A 21,448-nucleotide genomic window follows, 5' to 3' on the forward strand; every position below is an offset into this window, starting at 1 on the left:
CTAAGATAATTTGGAAATGCTGAGTCATTAGAGACATTATGAAAAATTTGACAAGTAGAGAAATTATCAAAACTAAATACTTTGTTAAACTGAGACTTAGATTTTACCAGTAGATTGAAAATTAGGTAACACTAAAAGGATGACTACAGGAAATGTGTTTAATTTCTATAAACCTCAGTTACATTATCTATAAAATTAAGAAATCTAGCTCAATTGTTGCAAAAGTCAAATAAAAAAATAAAACTTACATGACATGCAAGGGCAAGTACTCATTAACTGGTAGCTCTAAATGGGAAGTGGTAAAATGCAGTGGTCACAGAGGTTATATGTCTTATAGCTGTGTGACCTTAATCAAGTTACTTGCCTTGACCAATCTATGACTTAGTTTTCACATGTGCAAAATCAGAATACTACTGCTTATCTCATATGGTAGTTAAGGGAATTAAACTAGGCAGTATAAGTAAAATACCTAGGGTAGTGCTTGATGCATTGTGAGCATTCAGTCAATGTCAGTTATTGTTATATCATCATCAACATCATTGCATCAAAAACACATTTTTCTCTTATCAGAGCACATCAGTCAAATACCTGAGTGTCTGCAAAATAAGATTTTTGATTTAAGCTTTTAAAAGACAGGAAACAGAAGTTAAAACTATTGCTGAGATAAAAATTCTCTCTTTCAGAGAAAAGTCACAGTGCCCTCATAAACCATTTCCAAAGCTACTGTTTATATCCTGGCTTCCAAACCCCAGTCACTGCCTTATTAGTTGGATCCCATATTTTCTTTGATGCCCTACATTGAGACTGAAGCAGTCATATAAATCTCTCAGAATGAGAAGGCTATACAGTAATGGCATCTCTTGTATTGGTTGAAATAGTCATTTTAGCCAATTTTAATATAAGATCCTAAATTGTTAATGTTTTCCTAAGTGATATTTGATGGTAAGATTAACGTCTGTATGAACTGTAAAAAGTGATTGTATGTGTGGGGAAAAAAAGATACAAGTTGACAGAGGATAATAATCAGTGTCAAAGACCACAAAGTTTCATTTTCTCAAAGCTATCTATATGCCCTGGTTTCAGTTATATAGGTTTTCATCAAGATGCTGGGATTTATTTCTTCTGTAATTGCACTATGGCAGCCAGTTTTAAAGGATCTATAGCTATATATAGTTTTATAGGATATATATCCACTTTTTGCAAGAGTGTAAAATCCACAGCATTCTTTCTTATATAGGGAGTTACATGCATGATGAAGGGAATGCTAAAGAAACCCAACTAAAGGCTTATAGAAGAAGCTCGGGATGCAATTCAGATGTCTAAAAAGGTTTAACAACCAGTGACTTATCTTTTCAGGGGAAGACCTAAAACAGTTTACTTATGACCTCAATGCCAAAGGAACTGCCCACCACACAATGCAAGTTTCTTTCTTTGTGCAATTTTCTATAGTTTGCTTTCTTGTGCACTGAATTATGGAGCATGCATTAAAAATCCTGCATGCTTGTTTCAAGATCTTTGACTTCCCCTGGAAGCCTCTCTCAGTTCTCACATAATTCATTAGAGGTGAATACTGGTCTTGAGTTCAGGAAGAGGAATTATATACAGGACTGGCTTTTCTCCTTCTGCCACTAGTGTCACCATAGGACTAGCTGGTTGATTTTCATTTACTCTAACTCCTCAAATAATCATTTATGCTCAAAATCATGTTCCCTGAGTATCTTGTTTTATGCCCTGAAGCCATGTGCAGGAAGCACATCATGTGCCCAGTACTCAGAGTGCATGCATTTGAAAACAATGGCTTGTGTTTGTGAAAAAGTAATTCTGTACTATCAGGTATGAATTAAATATAATTACATATGCTGGTGAATGGCCAGAAGGGATGGGTTGCTATAAGCACAGGCTTTAGGATCATCTTTTCTAGGTATGAATCCAAACTACTACAAGCCAACTGTATGATCTCTGTAGTTGTGAGTCTGTATCCTAGTTTGGACAGCGAACCTGAATAGAAAACCTGGTCTGGGCATTCAAGGAAACTTCAAAATGGATGAGTAGTCTGATAGATGAAAAGTGGGGAGCAGAGAGAGATGCATCTGAAAAGATAGTAAGGAGAGAAAGAGAATGTGGCAAACTCAAGAGCACAGAAAAGAGACTTACGAATAAACACAGGAAGTACAAATATAGCTGGAATTGGGGCCACAGACTTGGATGGCTTGGCAAGCATATTCAGGGTTGTTGTTTTTTTCCTTGAAAACTACTGATGGAGAATGACTGCTTAATGGGTACAGGATATCCTTTGGGGTGATGAAAATGTTTAAGAACTAGATAGTTGTACAACACTGTGAATATGCTCATTGTCACTTAATTGTACACTTTAAAATTGTTGGTTTTCAGACTAGATGCCACAAAAAAAGAAAACTACAAGCCAATATCACTGATGAATATAGATGAAAAATCCTTAACAAAATCCTAGCTAACAGAATCCAACAACATATTAAAAAGATCATACATCATGACCAAGTGGGCTTTATCCCAGGAATGCAAGGAGTCTTTAATATCCACAAATCAATCAATGTAATACACCACATTAACAAATTGAAAGATAAAAACCATATGATTATCTCAATACATGCAGAAAAAGCCTTTGACAAAATTCAACATCCATTTATGATTCAAAAAAAAAAAAAAAACTCTCCAGAAAGCAGGACTAGAAGGAACATACCTCAACATAATAAAAGCTATATATGACAAACCCACAGCAAACATTATCTGCAATGGTGAAAAATTGAAAGCATTTCCCCTAAAATCAGAAACAAGACAAGGGTGGCCATTCTCACCACTACTATTCAACATAATTTTGTAAGTTTTGGCCACAGCAATCAGAGCAGAAGAAGAAATAAAAGGAATCCAGATAGGAAAAGAGAAGTAAAACTCTCACTGTTTGCAGATGACATGATGCTCTACATAGAAAACGTTAAAGACTCTACCAGAAAATCACTACAGCTAATCAATGAATATAGTAAAGTTGCAGGATATAAAATTAACACACAGAAATCACTTGCATTCCTATACACTAACAATGAGAAAACAGAAAGAGAAATTAAGGAAACAATACCATTCACCATTACAACAAAAAGAATAAAAAACTTAGGAGTATATCTCCCTAAAGAAACAAAAGACGTATACATAGAAAACTATAAAACACTGATGAAAGAACTCAAAGAGGACACAGATAGATGGAGAAATATACCATGTTCATGGACTGGAAGAAGCAATTTTGCAAAAATGAGTATACTACTCAAAGCAATCTATTGATTCAATGCAATCCCTACCAAGCTACCAACGGTATTCTTCACAGAACTGGAACAAATAATTTCACAATTTGTATGGAAATACAAAAAAAACCTCAAATAGCCAAAGCAATTTTGAGAAACAAGAATGGAACTGGAGGAATCAATCTGCTTGACTTAAGGCTCTACTACAAAGCCACAGTCATCAAGACGGTATGGTACTGGCACAAAGACAGAAATATAGATCAACGGAACAGAATAGAAAGCCCAGAGATAAATCCACGTACCTATGGTCACCTTATCTTCGACAAAGGAGGCAAGGATATACAATGGAAAAAAGACAATCTCTTCAACAAGTGGTGCTGTGAAAACTGGTCAACCACTTGTAAAAGAATGAAACTAGAACACTTTCTAACACCATACACAAAAATAAACTCAAAATGGATTAAAGATATAAATGTAAGACCAGAGACTATAAAACTCCTAGAGGAGAACATAGGCAAAACACTCTCCGACATAAATCACAGCAGGATCCTCTATGACCCACCTCCCAGAATATTGGAAATAAAAGCAAAAATAAACAAATGAGACCTAATGAAACTTAAAAGCTTTTGCACAACAAAGGAAACTATAAGCAAGGTGAAAAGACAGCTGTCAGGTTGGGAGAAAATAATAGCAAACGAAGCAACAGACAAAGGATTAATCTCAAAAATATACAAGCAACTCCTGAAGCTCAATTCCAGAAAAATAAATGACCCAATCAAAAAGTGGGCCAAAGAACTAGACATTTCTCCAAGGAAGACATACAGATGGCAAAAAAACACATGAAAAGATGCTCAACACCACTCATTATCAGAGAAATGCAAATCCAAACCACAATGAGGTACCATTACACACCAGAAAGGATGTCTGCTATCCAAAAGTCTACAAGCAATAAATGCTGGAGAGGGTGTGGAGAAAAGGGAACCCTCTTACACTGTTGGTGGGAATGCAAATTAGTACAGCCACTATGGAGAACAGTGTGGAGATTTCTTAACAAACTGGAAATAGAACTGTCATATGACCCAGCAATCCCACTTCTGGGCATACACACCGAGGAAACCAGATCTGAAAGAGACACGTGCACCCCAATGTTCATCGCAGCATTGTTTATAATAGCCAGGACATGGAAGCAACCTAGATGTCCATCAGCAGACAAATGGATAAGAAAGCTGTGGTACATATACACAATGGAATATTACTCAGCCATTAAAAAGAATACATTTGAACCAGTTCTAATGAGATGGATGAAACTGGAGCCCATTATAGAGTGAAGTAAGCCAGAAAGATAAAGACAAATACAGTATACTAACGCATATATATGGAATTTAGAAAGATGGTAACAATAACCCTATATGCAAGACAGAAAAAGAGACACAGATGTACAGAACCGACTTTTGGACTCTATGGGAGGAGGCGAGGGTGGGATGATCTGAGAGAACAGAATCGAAACATGTATATTATCAAGTGTGAAACAGATTACCAGTTCAGGTTGGATGCATGAAACAAGTGCTTGGGGCTGGTGCACTGGGATGACCCAGAGGGATGGGATGGGGAGGAAGGAGGGAGGGGGATTCAGGATGGGGAACACATGTAAATCCATGGCTGATTCATGTCAATGTATGGCAAAAACCACTACAATACTGTAAGGTAATTAGCCTCCAACTAATAAAAATAAATGAAAAAATAAAAATAAAATAAAATGGTTGGTTTTATATTATATGAATGTCATCTAAACGGAAAATAAATTTTAAATCTATTATTTTTAAATTAATACATGCACAGATAGTACAGAATTCAATAAGTATTCAAAATTATTCAGTAAATAGTTTCCCTCCTACTACTGGACCATAAGTTAGACAATAGTGTTGGACCATAAAGAAGGCTGAGCACTGAAAAATTGATGCTTTCATATATGGTGCTGGAGAAGACTCTTGATAATTCCTTGAACAGCAAGATGAAACTAGTCAATCCTAAAGGAAGTCAACCCTGAACATTCATTGGAAAGACTGATGTTGAAGTTGAAACTCCAATACTTTGGCCACCCGATACAAAGAGCTGACTCATTTGAAGGGACCCTGATGCTGGGAAAGAGTGAGGGAAAGATGAGAAGGGGGCGACAGAGAATAAGATGGTTGGATGGCATCATCGAATCAATGGACATGAGCTTGAGCAAATTCTGGAAGATAGTGAAGGACAGGGAAGCCTGGCATGCTGCAGTCCATGGGCCACAAAGAGTCAGAAATGACTGAGTGACTGAACAACAACAACTTTTTTGATGAAATACAGCTTATAATACATTCATACAGGCAGAAACACATATAGACACTTTTTGGCAATAGACATACACCTGATTCATATGCTTTAATTAAGTCCCACGTTTTCCTTAAGTATTGTTGTTGCTTAATTGCTACGTTGTGTCTGACTCTTTTGTGACCACATGGACTGTAGTTCACCAGGCTCCTCTGTCCTAAGGCATACTGAGTTGAAAACTGTTATTCAGAGAAGTGATATCAGGAATCTAGGGACATGGGCTATTCCCAACTTCAGTCCCCTTCACAAGAAGGCCAACTAGCAACTCTCCATAAATGAGACACTACTGGGGAAATCTCAGGTGCTGAGGGTGAAGCTGAAGGACTCCTGGACCACAGGTACGGAGAAGGTTGGCTTTAGAAGGGTAAGAGGAGCAGGCTACACACTGACCACTTTGCCTTTCCCCCAGGCTGGCACAGCAACACACCAAGAGGGTTCCCTGGGCCTACCATCTCTCCAGTGTGAAAAAGAGACCCCAAGGTAGACATCAAACTCCCCTAACATTGCCAGGTGGTCCACTCAGATCTTATCTAACAGGAGTCACAGGAGGAGTCTGTGGGACTTGATTGATTACAGGCTAATCATACTTGAACATGTAAATATGCTTATATTAAAGCTCTATTACTTGATCCAACAACTTGGAAAAAAAATCTTTTATTTTCATCTATACTGGTTTCTATCTACCTTTTATTTTTTTTTTTTTTGTCTGCTCCTTGTCTTCCAAGTTATATTCTATCATTTCCATTTTTTCAGGAATTATATGTTATTTATATTCTATTCTGTAACTATAACACCCACCACCCACCTTTATTTTAAATTCTCTCTGAATCAGACCGCCAGTCCAGGTTAGCTGCATGAGACAAGTGCTCGGGGCTGGTGCACTGGGATGACCCAGAGGGATGGGATGGGGAGGGAGGTGGGAGGGGGATTCAGGATGGGGAACACATGTAAATCCATGGCTGATTCATGCCAGTGTATGGCAAAAACCACTACAATATTGTAAAGTAATTAGCCTCCAACTAATAAAAATAATTGGGGAAAAAAATTTTTTAATGAAAAATAATTTTTAAAAAGAAAAAAAAATAAACTCTCTCTGAATCAAATTAAGTTTGGCCACATTTTCACTAGACATTTCTTCATCCACTGAAGTTTGCCCTTTAGAATCTTCTAGAAAGTCACGTTCTAGAAGGATTCATTGGAATTGTATATATCTGTTTTTTTGCATGTGGGTATCCAATTGTTCCACCTTTCTTTAATGAAAACAATATTTTTTCCTTACTGACGTATCTTTTTAAATGTATCTTTTTAATTTGTCACCCTACCGGTCTCCTGAAAACCATTGTTTTACCTAGGTTGCCTGCTGTGTTTGGTCATTTCAGGTCAGAGAGTGAGTATGTTCTGGCTATGTTATTGTAACTGAAAGTGTGCACCTAATTTCCAATTTTCTTTTCCCACTCTAAACTGGCTTTATGAACTTAGTCATCATCATTGTTTCCATGTTGCTGGTTTATAAACTGACATTCAGATAAGCTAATTTGCCCAATTCACAGAGTTACTGCATGAGAAGTAATAATGAGGTAAGTCTGCAAAACAACTAGTGCAGCATATGATATCATAATTGTGCAGCAGTTGATAAATCAAGGTTCTTAATCAATTTAAGATTATTTATCAAAGTAACTCTTCTCCCATAACAAATGTCCCTCAGCAGTGTATTCAACACCCATAAATATTTTTCCTTGAAAAGTCTCTACTTTTATTTCCCTACTCAGGACAAACTGAAGAGTGTTTTCTCAGCCAGATCAGGACCCATTTGTAAACCTAGCAACAGCTGCTGATCTACACATATTAGCAACCTGTGAACTTCACTCATTAGATGCTAAATTACTGCTTCCAGAAAGGAACAGATGACTACAACATTTCACTGACCTAAGGCTCACTCAATAAAAATAAAAGAGGCCTTGGAGAATAAGGATTTGGAAGAATCATAAATAAGTATGTATTTTAGACAGGCTTTGTTTATCTTAATGTCAGGAGAAGTGAGTTAATACTAAGAAATAAACATATTTAGTTATTACACAGGCTATTAGCAGAATTGAGCTGTTCTCATCACTCTCCACATAAGGGAGTGAACCTATTACTTTTGAATGCAGTTGTATTAGAAAAAAAAAAAAACAAAACAATTGTTCACAATAAGAGATTTCCCAGAGCTCTATTTTTGTTTATAAAAATAAAGCTTTATGTGGGTTGTAGAATTTTATCTTTTCCTCCTTGAAGGCTTTCAAATGGTTTATTTCATGAGATGGTTTATGTGGTTTTCACTGTATTTTTAGAACCAGTGATTATGCTCTGAGCTGAACCCCAAGATGTCTCTAACAACTTGAAGTATGTAATTTTGTGAAGCAGGGAATACAGGAGTATAAATCTAGAATCTCATTATCAAAAGTGGGGATACTTATTTTGGTAGTGGGAACTTTATACAGCTATCCTCTCTGTCACCCCATCTCTTCACACCCAAAACTTTTCAAAGAAGAGTTTTTCCCTTCCTTGCCTCTTCATCACTTCTCAGAACACTCATACTACCACCCCATCACTCCACATTAACTCTCTCCTCAAAGTCATCAGCAATTTCCATGTAACTAAATGAAGTCATCCTGTAACTTGCTTAAAGAGTCTCTTGATGAAAATGAAAGAGTAAAGTGAAAAGGCTGGCTTAAAACTCAATATTCAAAAAGTGAAGACTGTGGAATCTGGTCCCATCACTTCATGGCAAATGGATGGGGAACCAATGAAAACAGTGACAGACTTTATTTTCTTGGGCTTCAAAATCACTGCAGATGGCGTGCAGTCATGAAATTAAAAGAAGCTTTCCTTAACACCTATCCTGCTCAAACTCTCCTAGAAAATTGCAGAGGAAAGTAAACTGCACCAGACAAAGATGCCACAATAAAAGAAAACTAGATCAATATCACTGATGAACATTGATGCAAAAATCATCAACAAAATTCTAGCAAATAGAATCCAACAACATATTGAAAAGATCATACATCATGACCAAGTGGGTTTTATCCCAAGGATGCAAGGATTCTTCAATATTCACAAGTCCATCAGTGGATTAACAAATTGAAAGATTAACATTAACATTAACAAATTGAAAGATAAAAACCATATGATTATCTCAATAGATGCAGAGAAATCCTTTGACAAAACTCAAAACCCATTTATGATTTAAGAAAAAAAAAACCTCCAGAAAGCAGGCATGGAAGGAACATACCTCAACATACTAAAAGCCATATGTGATAAATCCACAGCAAACATTATCCTCAATAGTGAAAAATTGAAAGCATTTCCCCTAAAGTCAGGAACAAGACAAGGTTGCCCACTCTCACCACTACTATTCAAAATAGTTTTGGAAGTTTTAGCCACAGCAATCAGAAAGAAAAAGAAATAAAAGGAATCCAGACTGGAAAAGAAGAAGTAAAACTCTCACTGTTTGCAGATGACATGATCCTCTACATAGAAAACCCAAAAGACACCACCAAAAAATTACTAGAGCTAATCAATGAATATAGTAAAGTGGCAGGATATAAAATTAATACATGGAAACCCCTTGCATTTCTATACACTAACAATGAGAAAACAGACAAAAAAATTAAGGGGAAAATTCCATTCACCATTGCAATGTAAAGAATAAAATACTTAGGAATAAATCTACCCCAAGAAACAAAAGACATATATATAGAAAACTATAAAACACTGATGAAAGAAATCAAAGATGACACAAATAAATGGAGAAATAAATCATGTTCATGGATCAGAAGAGTCAATATAGTGAAAATGAGTATACTATCCAATGCAATCTATAGATTCAATGCAACCCCCATCAAGCTATCAATGGTATTTTTCACAGAACTAGAACAAAATAATTTCACAATTTGTATGGAAATACAAAAAACCTCAAATAGCCAAAGCAATCTCGAGAAAGAAGAATGGGACTGGAGGAATCAATCTGCCTGATTTCAGACTATACTACAAAGCTACAGTCATCAAGACACTATGGTACTGGCACAAAGACAGAAATATAGATCAATGGAACAAAATAAAAAGCTCAGAGATAAATCCACACACCTTTGGACACCTTATCTTTGACAAAGGAGGTAAAAATATACAATGCAGAAAAGACAGTCTCTTTAACAAGTGGTGCTGGGAAAACTGGTCAATCACCTATGAAAGAATGAAACTAGAACACTTTCTAATACCATACACAAAAATAAACTCAAAATGGATTGAAGATCTAAACGTAAGACCAGAAACTATAAAACTCCTAGAGGAAAACATAGGCAACACACTCTCTGACAAAATCACAGCAGGATTCTCTATGACCCATCTCCCAGAGTAATGGAAATAAAAGCAAAAATAAACAAATGGGATCTAACTAAACTTAAAAGCTTTTGCATAATGAAGGAAACTCCAGGCAAGGTGAAAAGATGACCTTCAAAATGGGAGAAAATAATAACAAATGAAGCAACTGACAAAGAATTAATCTCAAAAATATACAAGCAGCTCAATACCAGAAAAATAAATGACCCAATCAAAAAATGGGTCAAAGAACTAAACAGACATTTCTTCAAAGAAGACACACAGATGGCTAACAAACACATGAAAAGATGCTCAACATCCCTCATCATCAGTGAAATGCACACGAAAACCACAATGAGATACCATCTCATGCCGGTCAGAATGGCTGCTACCAAAGTCTACAAACAGTAAATTCTGGAAAGGGTTTGGATAAAGGGAACCATCTAATGCTGTTGGTGGGAATGCAAACTAGTACAGACACTATGGAGAACAATGTGGAGACTCCTTTAAAAACTGGAAATAGAACTGCCATATGACCCATCAATTCCACTGCTGTGCATACACACTGAGGAAACCAGAATTGAAAGAGACACATGTACCCCAATGTTCATCACAGCACTGTTTATAATAGCTAGGACCTGGAAGCCACCTAGATCTCCATTGGCAGATGAATGGATAAGAAACCTGTGGTACATATACACAATGGAATATTACTCAGCTCTTAAAAAGAATGCATTTGAATCAGTTCTAATGAGGTGGATGAAACTGGAGCATATTATACAGAGTGAAGTAAGTCAGAAAGAAAAACACCAATACAGTATATTAACACATATATATGGAATTTAGAAAGATGGTATCAACAACACTATATGTGAGACAGCAAAAGAGACACAGATATAAAGAACAGACTTTTGTAAACTGTGGGAGAAGGTGAGGGATGATTTGAGGGAATAGCACTGAAGCATGTATATTACCATATGTGAAACAGATCACCAGTCCAAGTTTGGTGCATGAAACAGGGCATTCAAAGCCGGTCCACTGGGACAACCTTGAAGGATGGGATGGGGAGGGAGTTCGGAGGGGGTTCAGGATGCGGAACACATGTACACCCATGGCTGATTCACGTCAATGTATGGCAAAAACCACTACAATACTGTAAAGTATTTAGCCTCCAATTAAAATTAATTAATTAAAAAATAAAAATAAAAGATGCTTGCTCTTTGGAAGAAAAGCTATGACCAACCTAGACAGCATATTTAAAAGCAGAGACATTACTTTGCCAACAAAGGCCCATCTAGTCAAAGTAATGGTTCTTCCAGTAAGGATATGAGAGTTGGACCATAAAGAAAGCTGAGTGCTGAAGAATTGATGCTTTTGAACTGTGGTGTTGGAGACAACTCTTGAGAGTCCTTTGGACTGCAAGGAGATCAAACCAGTCAATCTTAAAGGAAATCACTCCAGAATATTCATTGGAAGGACTGATGCTGAAGCTGGAGCGCCAATACTTTGGCCACCTGATGCAAAGAACTAAGTCACTGGAAAAGACCCTGATGCTGGGAAAGATTTAAGGCAAGAGGAGAAGGGGATGACAGAGGATGAGATGGTTGGATGGCATCATCCAACTCAATGGACATAAGTTTGAGCAAGCTCCGGGAATTGGTAATGGACAGGGAAGCCTGGCATTGTGCAGCCTGTGGGCTCGCAGAGTCGGACATGACTAAGCAACTGAACTGAACTGAATATAACTTGCCTCATCAAAAGAATATTCCACTACAACTAACTACTTTTCAGAACATTCTGTTTCATATTATCCATGACCCACATTCTTTAATTTTTTTTTTCCTGGCATTCTTTATTGGATTCTATTTTAGATTTGTGTTCCTATATATTAAGTACTTAAATGCTGGTGATGATCATCCCCAGGTATCCTTTTCTCATACTTTGCACTCTCCTCAAGGGAACTCATCACTCCCATGCTTTCAAATTATATATATGTAGGTGACTCACATGCCTCCTCTCTAAGCTATGGACTTCCTTAATCAGGTGTCCCATCGACATCCCCACATACCTCAAAGGAATTCCATACATATCATGTCCAGGTCCACAACAAAAGAAAAGAATTTTTAAAAAAAGAAAAGAAAATATAATATATTATCCCCGTTTTCCCAGTTTAAAATTAACATAATTCACAAGAGCCTGAATAATCTACCCACTGTTTTTCTCTCCAGTCTCATCTCATCTCACACTCTACCTTCTCTCTTTGCTTCAAGAGCACCAACCACATCTCTCTGCTTTTTGCCTCTCATACTCTCTCCTGCCATGGGACCTCCTACCTGACACACTTTCACTCCTCTTCCCAGTCACCTCTAGTTAACTGGTACTTATCCTTTAGATCCCAGGCCACAAGTCACCCCTCAGAGCCATCCAACTTCCCAGACAAAGTTATGATCTTCCGTTCTGCAATCTCACAGCGCCATATATCTGAGTTTTATAATTTAATTTTTATGCATCATTTCTTGATTAATGTAAATCTCCTCCTCAGTAAGAGCTCCATAATGACAGAGTCAAATCCTGCCAAACTCTCCAATGTATCCTCAGAATAAACACTGTTGGTGACCAGTAAAATTTACTGGATTTACTGAATAATTGTAAATGAGAAGGCCTGGATCCCTCTCCTAGATCTGTCTTTGTTGAGCTTAATGACTTCCAGCATGAAAGACTGCTGCCTAAATCGAAGAGATGTCTATCCTGGTCACTGAATGCTATTAATACTCCATACAAATCCTGCCCACTGGAAGGACCCAGTCCATTTGCTGGTTAATCATTTAAGCATGCTTTCACATTCAAGAAGCATAGATAGAGGAAATCAATACTACTTTCCTATTTCATCTAACTCACAATTTTCCTAACTAACTTGTTGAGTGTCTGCCAGTGCCCCCAAGATACAGTTTCCTGTAACTGAGCCTTACAACTCTTTTGATAGGGGAAGATGCCTGCATCTTCCTGGGGATTCAGTGTAGAAAGTGCACAGCTGATTCTCATGTGAGGATGCTCATAGCTTGCCCCAGTTGCACTATGTCTTGGAAAACTTGAAGGAACAACATTAGTGGAGGAAAATGTGGGAAAACAGTTGACACCAACAATGAAAGAGAAAAAATTAATCTCTGGGTAGTATCTCCTCAAATTTCAAGACTTCTGTGGCAACTCTACTGCCTTCCTCTGCTGAGTGTGTTACTTGTATACCATACACTTTAAAAAGAGTTTGCATATTTTTCTTCTACAATTGTGGGATGTTAAGAATGACACAACAGTTTCATGTGCATAGAAGCATTTTATCTTCATTAAACCCTGTAATGTGAAAGAATAATAATTAGAAAAACTGTCTCCTCTGATTTATTGTACATGTCTAAAATTCAAATATACTTGTAGAGCAAATTTCAAAGCAAAGTTTTTTTTCTATAAATTTTATTTTAGAACATTGTTGCCATACATATAGGATTTATACTAAAATGGGCCTGATTTCTGCAGGCCACTGTGAGGGATATGAAGGGCCCATTATGAAAAATGTCTAGTAACTTTAATAGGAGGAGAGTTCTCATTCAACTCAAGTAATATAAATTTTCCTAGGTTTTCACTTTGAGGAAATGTTCTGAAGCTATTAAGGTTCCCATTAGTCAGTGCAGGCTGAACAAATCGGAAAATATTGCCTATTTCTAAAACTTAATATATGGTTGGACATATTATCTGTCCCAGAGATACAATGAATTCCTGCCAATGCTAACACAAGAAGAGAAGATTAGGCAGTTGCATTGGAGTTAGCTGTACATGCGCCTTCCTCTCCCCATTCATAGTTTGCATTATCAACTGCAAGGGAAGGATGACACCTTGAAGAGCCTTTCTTTGAGACACAGGCATTACTGAGCTTTCTCCACTGATGTCATCCCTGCTTCTTGAACTGACATGAACCTTCCTGACTCCCTTACCTTTCGGTGGATGAAAGCCCCACTGTACAAGCTTTCATAAAACTGTTTCCCTTTGTAATAAAAATAACCGTTATGAATGTATATTTAATGCCATGGTAATTTGCTAATTCTACCTCCATCACTAGTCTATAAGCCCCAGGACTGCAGGGACCATGTATGCTTCATTACCTTTATCTTTTTCATCAACTAGGCCTGGAAATGTGAAAGTAAATTCTGAAAACAAGCAGTGCCAACAGGACTCTGAATGGTTATTGCTCTTGGTAAGCGACAATAGTTTTAAATTTCAGCAAACAGCTTGCTGCTGCTTCTGCTGCTAAGTCACTTTAGTCGTGTCTTACTCTATGCGACCCCATAGACAGCAGCCCAGCAGGCTCCCCCATCCCTGGGATTCTCCAGGCAAGAACACTGGAGTGGGTTGCCATTTACTTCTCCAATGCATGAAAGTGAAAAGTGAAAGTGAAGTCGCTCAGTCGTGTCCGACTCTTAGCGACCCCATGGACTACAGCCTACCAGGCTCCTCCATCCACAGGACTTTCCAGGCAAGAGTACTGGAGTTGGGTGCCATTGCCTTCTCCAAAACAGCTTACTAATTATACACAATCAGAGAAACTAGAAATGGAATTTTTCCTCTGCATGTGTCGTTGTTGCTGTTCATTGACTAAGTCGTGCCTGACTCTTTGCAACATCATGGACTGCAGCATGCCAGGCTTCTCTGTCCTTCACTATCTCCCAGAGTTTCCTCAGACTCATGTCCATTGAGTTGGTGATGCTATCTAACCGTCTTATCTTCTGAAACCCTCTTCTCCTTTTGCCTCCAATCTTTCCCAGCATCAGGGTCTTTTCCAATGAGTCAGTTCTTTGCATCAGGTGGCCAAAGTATTGGAACTTCAGCTTCAGCATCAGTCCTTCCAATGAATATTCAAGGTTGATTTCCTTTAGGAGTGATTGGTTTGATCTCCTTGCAGTCCAAAGGACTCCCAGGAGTCTCCTCCAGCATCAAAATTTTTTTTTTTTTTACTATTGTCATGTATTTTTTTTTCCATTTATTTCTATTAGTTGGAGGCTAATTACTTTACAATGTTGTAGTGGCTTTTGCCATACATTGATATTAATCAGCCATGGATTTACATGTGTTCCCCATCCTGATCCCCCCTCCCACCTCCCTCTACATCCCATCCCTCTGGGTCTTCCCAGTGCACCAGCCCTGAGCACTTGTCTCATGCATCCAACCTGGGCTGGTGATCTGTTTCACCCTTGATAGTATACTTGTTTCAATGCTGTTCTCTCAGAACATCCCACCCTCACCTTCTCCCACAGAGTCTAAAACTCTGTTCTGTACATCTGTGTCTCTTTTTCTGTCTTGCTTATAGGGTTATTGTTACCATATTTTTAAATTCCATATATATGTGTTAGTATACTGTATTGGTCTTTATCTTTCTGGCTTACTTCACTCTGCATAATGGGCTTCAGTTTCATCCATCTCATTATAACTGATTCAAATGTATTCTTTTTAATGGCTGAGTAATATTCCATTGTGTATATGTACCACAGCTTTCTTATCCATTCGTCTGCTGATGGGCATCTAGGTTGCTTCCATGTCCTGGCTATTATAAACAGTGCTGTGATGAACATTGGGGTGCACATATCTCTTTCAGATCTGGTTTTCTCAGTGTGTATGCCCAGGAGTGGGATTGCTGGGTCATACAGCAGTTCTATTTCCAGTTTTTTAGGGAATCTCCACACTGTTCTCCATAGTGGCTGTACTAGTTTGCATTCCCACCAGCAGTGTAAAAGGGTTCCCTTTTCTCCACACCCTCTCCAGCATTTATTGCTTGTAGGCTTTTGGATAGCAGCCATCCTGACTGGCGTGTAATGGTACCTCGTTGTGGTTTTAATTTGCATTTCTCTGATAATGAGTGATGTTGAGCATCTTTTCATGTCCAGCACCACAATTTGAAGGCATCAATCCATTGGCACTCAGCTCTCTTTATGGTCCAACTCTCACATCTGTACTTGACTATGGGAAAAATCATAGCTTTGACTATATGGACCTTTGTCGGCAAAGTGATGTCTTTGCTTTTTATATACTGTCTAGTTTTGTCATAGCTTTCCTTTCAAGGAGCAAATGCCTTTGAATTTAATGGCTGCAAACACTGTCCACAGTGATTTTAGAGCCCAAGAAAATAAAATCTGTCACTGCTTCCACTTTTTCCTTATCTATTTGCCATGAAAGTGATGGGACCAGAGGCCATGTTGTTAGTTTTTCTCATGTTCAGTTTTAAGCCAGCTTTTTCACTCTCCTCTTTCACCTTCATCAACAGGCTCTTTAATTTCTCTTCACTCTTTGCCATTAGAGTGGTATCATCTACATATCTGAGGTTAATGATATTTCTCCTGGTGATCTTAATTCCAGCTTGTGATTCATCCATCCTGGCATTTTACATGATGTACTCTGCACATAAATTAAATAAGTAGGGTGATAATATGCAGGCTTGACATACTCCTTTCCCAGTTTTGAACCATCCGTTGCTCTATGTAAGGTTATAACTTTTGCTCCTTGACCTGTATACAGGTTTCTAGAAGATAGGTAAGGTGGTCTGGTATTCCCATCTCTTCAAGAATTTTCAAATCAAGAATTTGATTTGATTTTCTAAATCAAAACCAGAATAATTAATATGTACTTCAAAAATATTTATATGCATAATAATAGACAAACTGCCAGGTTTTAAAATTAATATATTATTTAAAATCCTAAAAATGTCTAACATCTTATTTTCTTGTGATTTTCTGTTCTCTGAATTCTTTTGGCACTCTCAACACAGCATGGATTTGAAAAAGTAAGCATTGTTCACTTTCTCATGTATTATCATTATCGCAATGTAAAATAATAATAAGCTCTATCATTCTAACACACTACTGAGGCCTTAGAATATACACAGGAAATATTTATGGCCTCTAAGATAGAAAGCCAACTGATGACAAAATCCCCTACCCAACATCTCTAACAAAAAAATATGGCTAAAGTCAAAAACTTCACTATTTCCTGTAAACTCCATTTTCTCTCTCACTTCAATTCCAGCCCATGTACTCTGCTGCTGCTGCTGCTGCTGCTAAGTCACTTCAGTCGTGTATGACTCTGTGCAACCCCATAGATGGCAGCCCACCAGGCTCCGCCGTCCCTGGGATTCTCCAGGCAAGAATATCAGAGTGGGTTGCCATTTCCATCTCTATTTGTAGCCCTGCCAAATCTGGTTTTGCCTGTTTTTGTAAAAAGAAAAATTTTATTAGAGTACAACCCCATTCACTCATTTACATATTGTCCCAGGACTGCTTTCATGCTACAATGGCAGAACTAAGTAATTGTCACAGAGGTCATATGACCCAAAGTATAATATACAGTTATCACCTGGCCTATCACAGGAAAAGTTTGAATAATCTGCTCACAACTTACACCCTCAATTTCCATGTTCTTATCCATAAAATGGGGATAATAATAATAATGATTTAATGATAAGACATTAAATATGGTACTGTTCACAAACCACGTAGCAGCCTCCTGGAACGTAATAAGCACTCACACTCGTTGGTGCTTCACCTTCATATTAATCCTATTCCTCCCCCTCAGTCTACCTCCCAAGCTCCTATTCATATTTTAAGACTCAGACCACACGTCTTCAAGAATATTCTCTGATGGGGTGGGAGGTAGGAGGGAGGTTCAAGAGGGAGGGGAGAAAAGGAATATTCTCTAACTTGCCTTCCCCCATCCCATCCCCTCCTCAGTCCTCCATTGTGCTCCCCCATCACCCGAGGATACATTTATCTTACTTCTTACTTCATTACACAGGCTTCTGCCTGTCATCAGAAGACCATGCACATCCTGAAGGCAGAGGTTGTGCTTCACTACTTTGGAATCAACAGATTCAGTGTCCTGTCCACTGCAGTCCTTCAGAGAATGTGTCCCTCAGGAGAGGTTACAGAATACCAACATCCAGAGGATATGTATTCATAGGCAGGGAGGTTGCCAGGCATTGGTGTTTTGGGCTTGATGGAGGCTACTCACTAAACTGACTCCCAGATCAGTAGCTGTAGCTGGAAGTTATATTTTGGCAACTAAGCTCTTATCAGGATGAGAACTCACAAAGTAGATGCCCACTGAGGACTCTGGATGCTAACAAGTGTGATATGTGTGATGCACCCAAGCCCCAAATCACACCATCAGCAGCTGACTTTGATTTTAATTCCTTTGTGTGGTTTCACATCCAATCTTTCTCAATGAATCATAAATGAGCAGAAAAGTGCCAAGTGCTGACTTGTTCATTTTTTTTAAATCTTATATATAGCAGTGTATATATGTCATACTACAAAATAGGTAATTAATAAGAACCTACCATATAGCTCAAAAAACTCTCCTTAATAGTCTGTAATGACCTATATGGGAACATAATTTTTAAAAGTATGGATATTATGTATATACAACACTGTAAGTCAACTATACTCCAATAAAATTAATTTTTAAAAATCTTGCCACCAAGAAACTGGCATTCAGGGCTAATCTGAGAAGTACTCATACTAAAGTCAAGATAAAAATATGAAGACTCCCTTTTAGCTTGTTTGTTTGGTTTTTGAATCTACCGGTTTTTTCACATTTCCAAGAATGACAAACATAAAGTGGGACTCATTTCCCAACTTTCCATCTAGGATTTCAAAATAAATTTTCACAAATTTGGCCACTTTGCTGTTTCTAGAAAGATCATTATCTCCAGGGTTAAAAATATGCTATTTAACCTCAAAAGCTACTGCAATTTTAAAGTTCAGTTCTCTTATAGAGAAGGTTGTTTTCCTTTCTCTGTTATGTCTTGTTGGATGCCCTGACCTTGATCATCATTCAGAGAATTCTCTTGAAGGGCTAAATTTTAAAAGATGTACATAGCCACCAAATGTTCTAGCAGAAAAATTTCAGTCTACAAAAGATCATTTGCAAAATGCTGTGCTTTTACATACAGATAACTTCAACAGCCCTTTCTCCCAACTGCTGAGGACTCCTATTATTATAGGAGCAACTATTTATCATCAGACACCACAACTTGAGCAAACCTCAGAATTGGTTCTGTTGATTTTCAGTTAAATCTCAACCTAGTTTTCCTCTTTCCTTGCTTCCATTCATCTTCCTTAAATCATATCCAAAATGACCCTCTACCACCTTTTACTTGATTTTAGAGACGCTGATGATATACAACACTTCACTCAAGCAAGACTTCTCTGTTTACTTCCATTTTCTCTTCAGAGAGAATGGAACCACTGTTTATGCAAGAAGTTTTTACTTTTACCTGGAATTTTTTGATGATCCCACACTCCATGTATAAATACTTCATGTTAGAAATTCCAAATACCTCTCCTGTCTTATTCTTGCAAAGACAAATTGAAAGGCTCATTACATTTGGGTTCTAATATACTGTTTTATTATAAATAATAAAGTCTCCTAAGAAAAGGTAAAGCTGTCATAAGAATTTCTCTATAAGCTCTCATTACCTCACAGTTTATGTTTTATGTCTATATTGGATTTGATATCTTCTTTTTATGGTGACTTGCTGTATTATAGTACAGTGAACTTAATAAAAGTGACTTTCAAAAAATCTGGGATAGAAGTAATTTAAGGTAACTATAGGTTGGCTTTTCTATTTAAACTCAAGTCCTAATTATTGAAAGTAATGAAAACCTAGACTCACACTATGCACTTATACACACACATACATTTTCCTTAATAAGGTTCATAGGATGTTCTGACACATAATTTTTGCCTCTATCTTGCAGATAAATATAGTATATTAAGGTTTTATGGTCATCCTTTCTCTTCTTCACATCCCAAATTCATTCATTCTTTATGCCTTTTCCTGAGCTTGAACTGACTCCTTTCTAATATGCAAATATTTCTTAACAACTAAATTAAGTTTATTTTAAACTATATCACTCATGTTTAAATCAACCCATCTATACTTGCCTTTGCAATGATATGGTTGGAATCCTGGAACATCTATTTCTCATCTTTTTGATGGCTTCCTCTAAGTTCCACTAATATAGGGTGCTATATTGAACTGGAAAGCTGGAAGAAAATGAAAAGGCTGGTCCCTTCCTATTTTCCCACCAGCATCATTTCAGCTTCACTCCAGCAATGAGTCTCAGTCTCTAGTACTTTTGGTCCTCTAGGAACCAACATCATTGTCTTCCTTCAGGGGGACTAACACTTACTGGGAGATACCCCAATCACAGAGATCTGGACCCAGACTCTGTGATGTTCAACTTCTGATCTCCTGATGGCCCAAGAGTAGCCAAGCGTTGCCTCCTCTCCAGATTCTGGAGCCTAGCTCTCCAATATCCTTTCTCCAAGCTCCTGTGCTATTAGCTGCAGCTGCATAGCATGCTTTTTTCAGAACACTGAACCTCAGTTCTCCAGGGCATCTTCTCTAAGTTTCCAGACTTTGGAAATTCCAACTCCTTTTCTTCATGCTTCAAGCCTTAGACATATAACTCTGTTGTACTTTAATGCACTATTTGATCTTTTCATTTGCTAACACTTCTTTCTCCAGCTCAAAATATTAGATTATTTCTGTTGCCATATTTAATATGATTTCTCTGTTCCTAACTGGACCCTGAGCCTGACACTATATTGGTACCAAACATAGTTCCAGGCTACCAAACTGCCAAATGAGATTCATGGATAGGTTTCATTGTATCCTTGACCTTGAATAATGTGCTAAGCTTCTTGCCAAGGGGAAAAAAGAAATCAGTAATTCTTGGCATTCTGTGCCTTGTGATTAATCAAATTGTCATCTATGGTTAATTGTGATAAAGTATCTTAAAGACACTTGTGGAACCAAGTGCCTGATGTTGATGCATTTTGGATAGGATATCTCCTCACTGTGCAGGACAACATGCGGAAACAAGTGACTAGCTCAATTCAAGGCTTTAAACCCTTAGCTCAACTGATGGACAAAGAAAAGGAAAGCTTTCATCTTCTATATATTCCTTAAAGATTTTAATTCACTAAAAATCACACTCAAAATTCAATTGTGTGAGAGGTAGAATTAAAAACTATGTTGAATTCATACAGTCCAAGCACTTTGGAAAAATCTAAGGCTTGAAAAAGTGAGAAGTATTATCACATGACTGGAGGCCACCTTATTTCTCCAATTAATACTCTTATATCTGCTAGTCACAAAACTTCACAGTAAGTGAAAATGTGCAACATAATGATCTCATTGTACTTTCCAGAAAGGTAGTGATATCTTGGAGTATCTGCATAGAGATGGTAAAAATACATTGGGAATTGATACAATATGCAGGGAGAGTTCATTACATGAGAAAAGATTCTCCCAGCAACCCTAGGTAGCAGACAGTATGTCCATTTCAGTGATCTAAGACAATAAGTGGGAAATTTTGTGAGTGGTGCTAAAGTCCTTTGAACAATTAAAA

General features: G+C 37.6%; 1 long non-coding RNA gene across 1 annotated transcript in view; it reads right to left on the reverse strand.

Annotated features, from left to right (window-relative positions):
• The window catches only part of LOC110130297 (uncharacterized), a 297,669-nt gene that overhangs the window by 144,540 nt on the left and 131,681 nt on the right, over window positions 1-21,448 (reverse strand). The window lies entirely within an intron of this gene.

This window comes from Odocoileus virginianus, chromosome 7 (genome assembly GCF_023699985.2).
Source record: "Odocoileus virginianus isolate 20LAN1187 ecotype Illinois chromosome 7, Ovbor_1.2, whole genome shotgun sequence".
Classification (NCBI taxonomy): domain Eukaryota; kingdom Metazoa; phylum Chordata; class Mammalia; order Artiodactyla; family Cervidae; genus Odocoileus; species Odocoileus virginianus.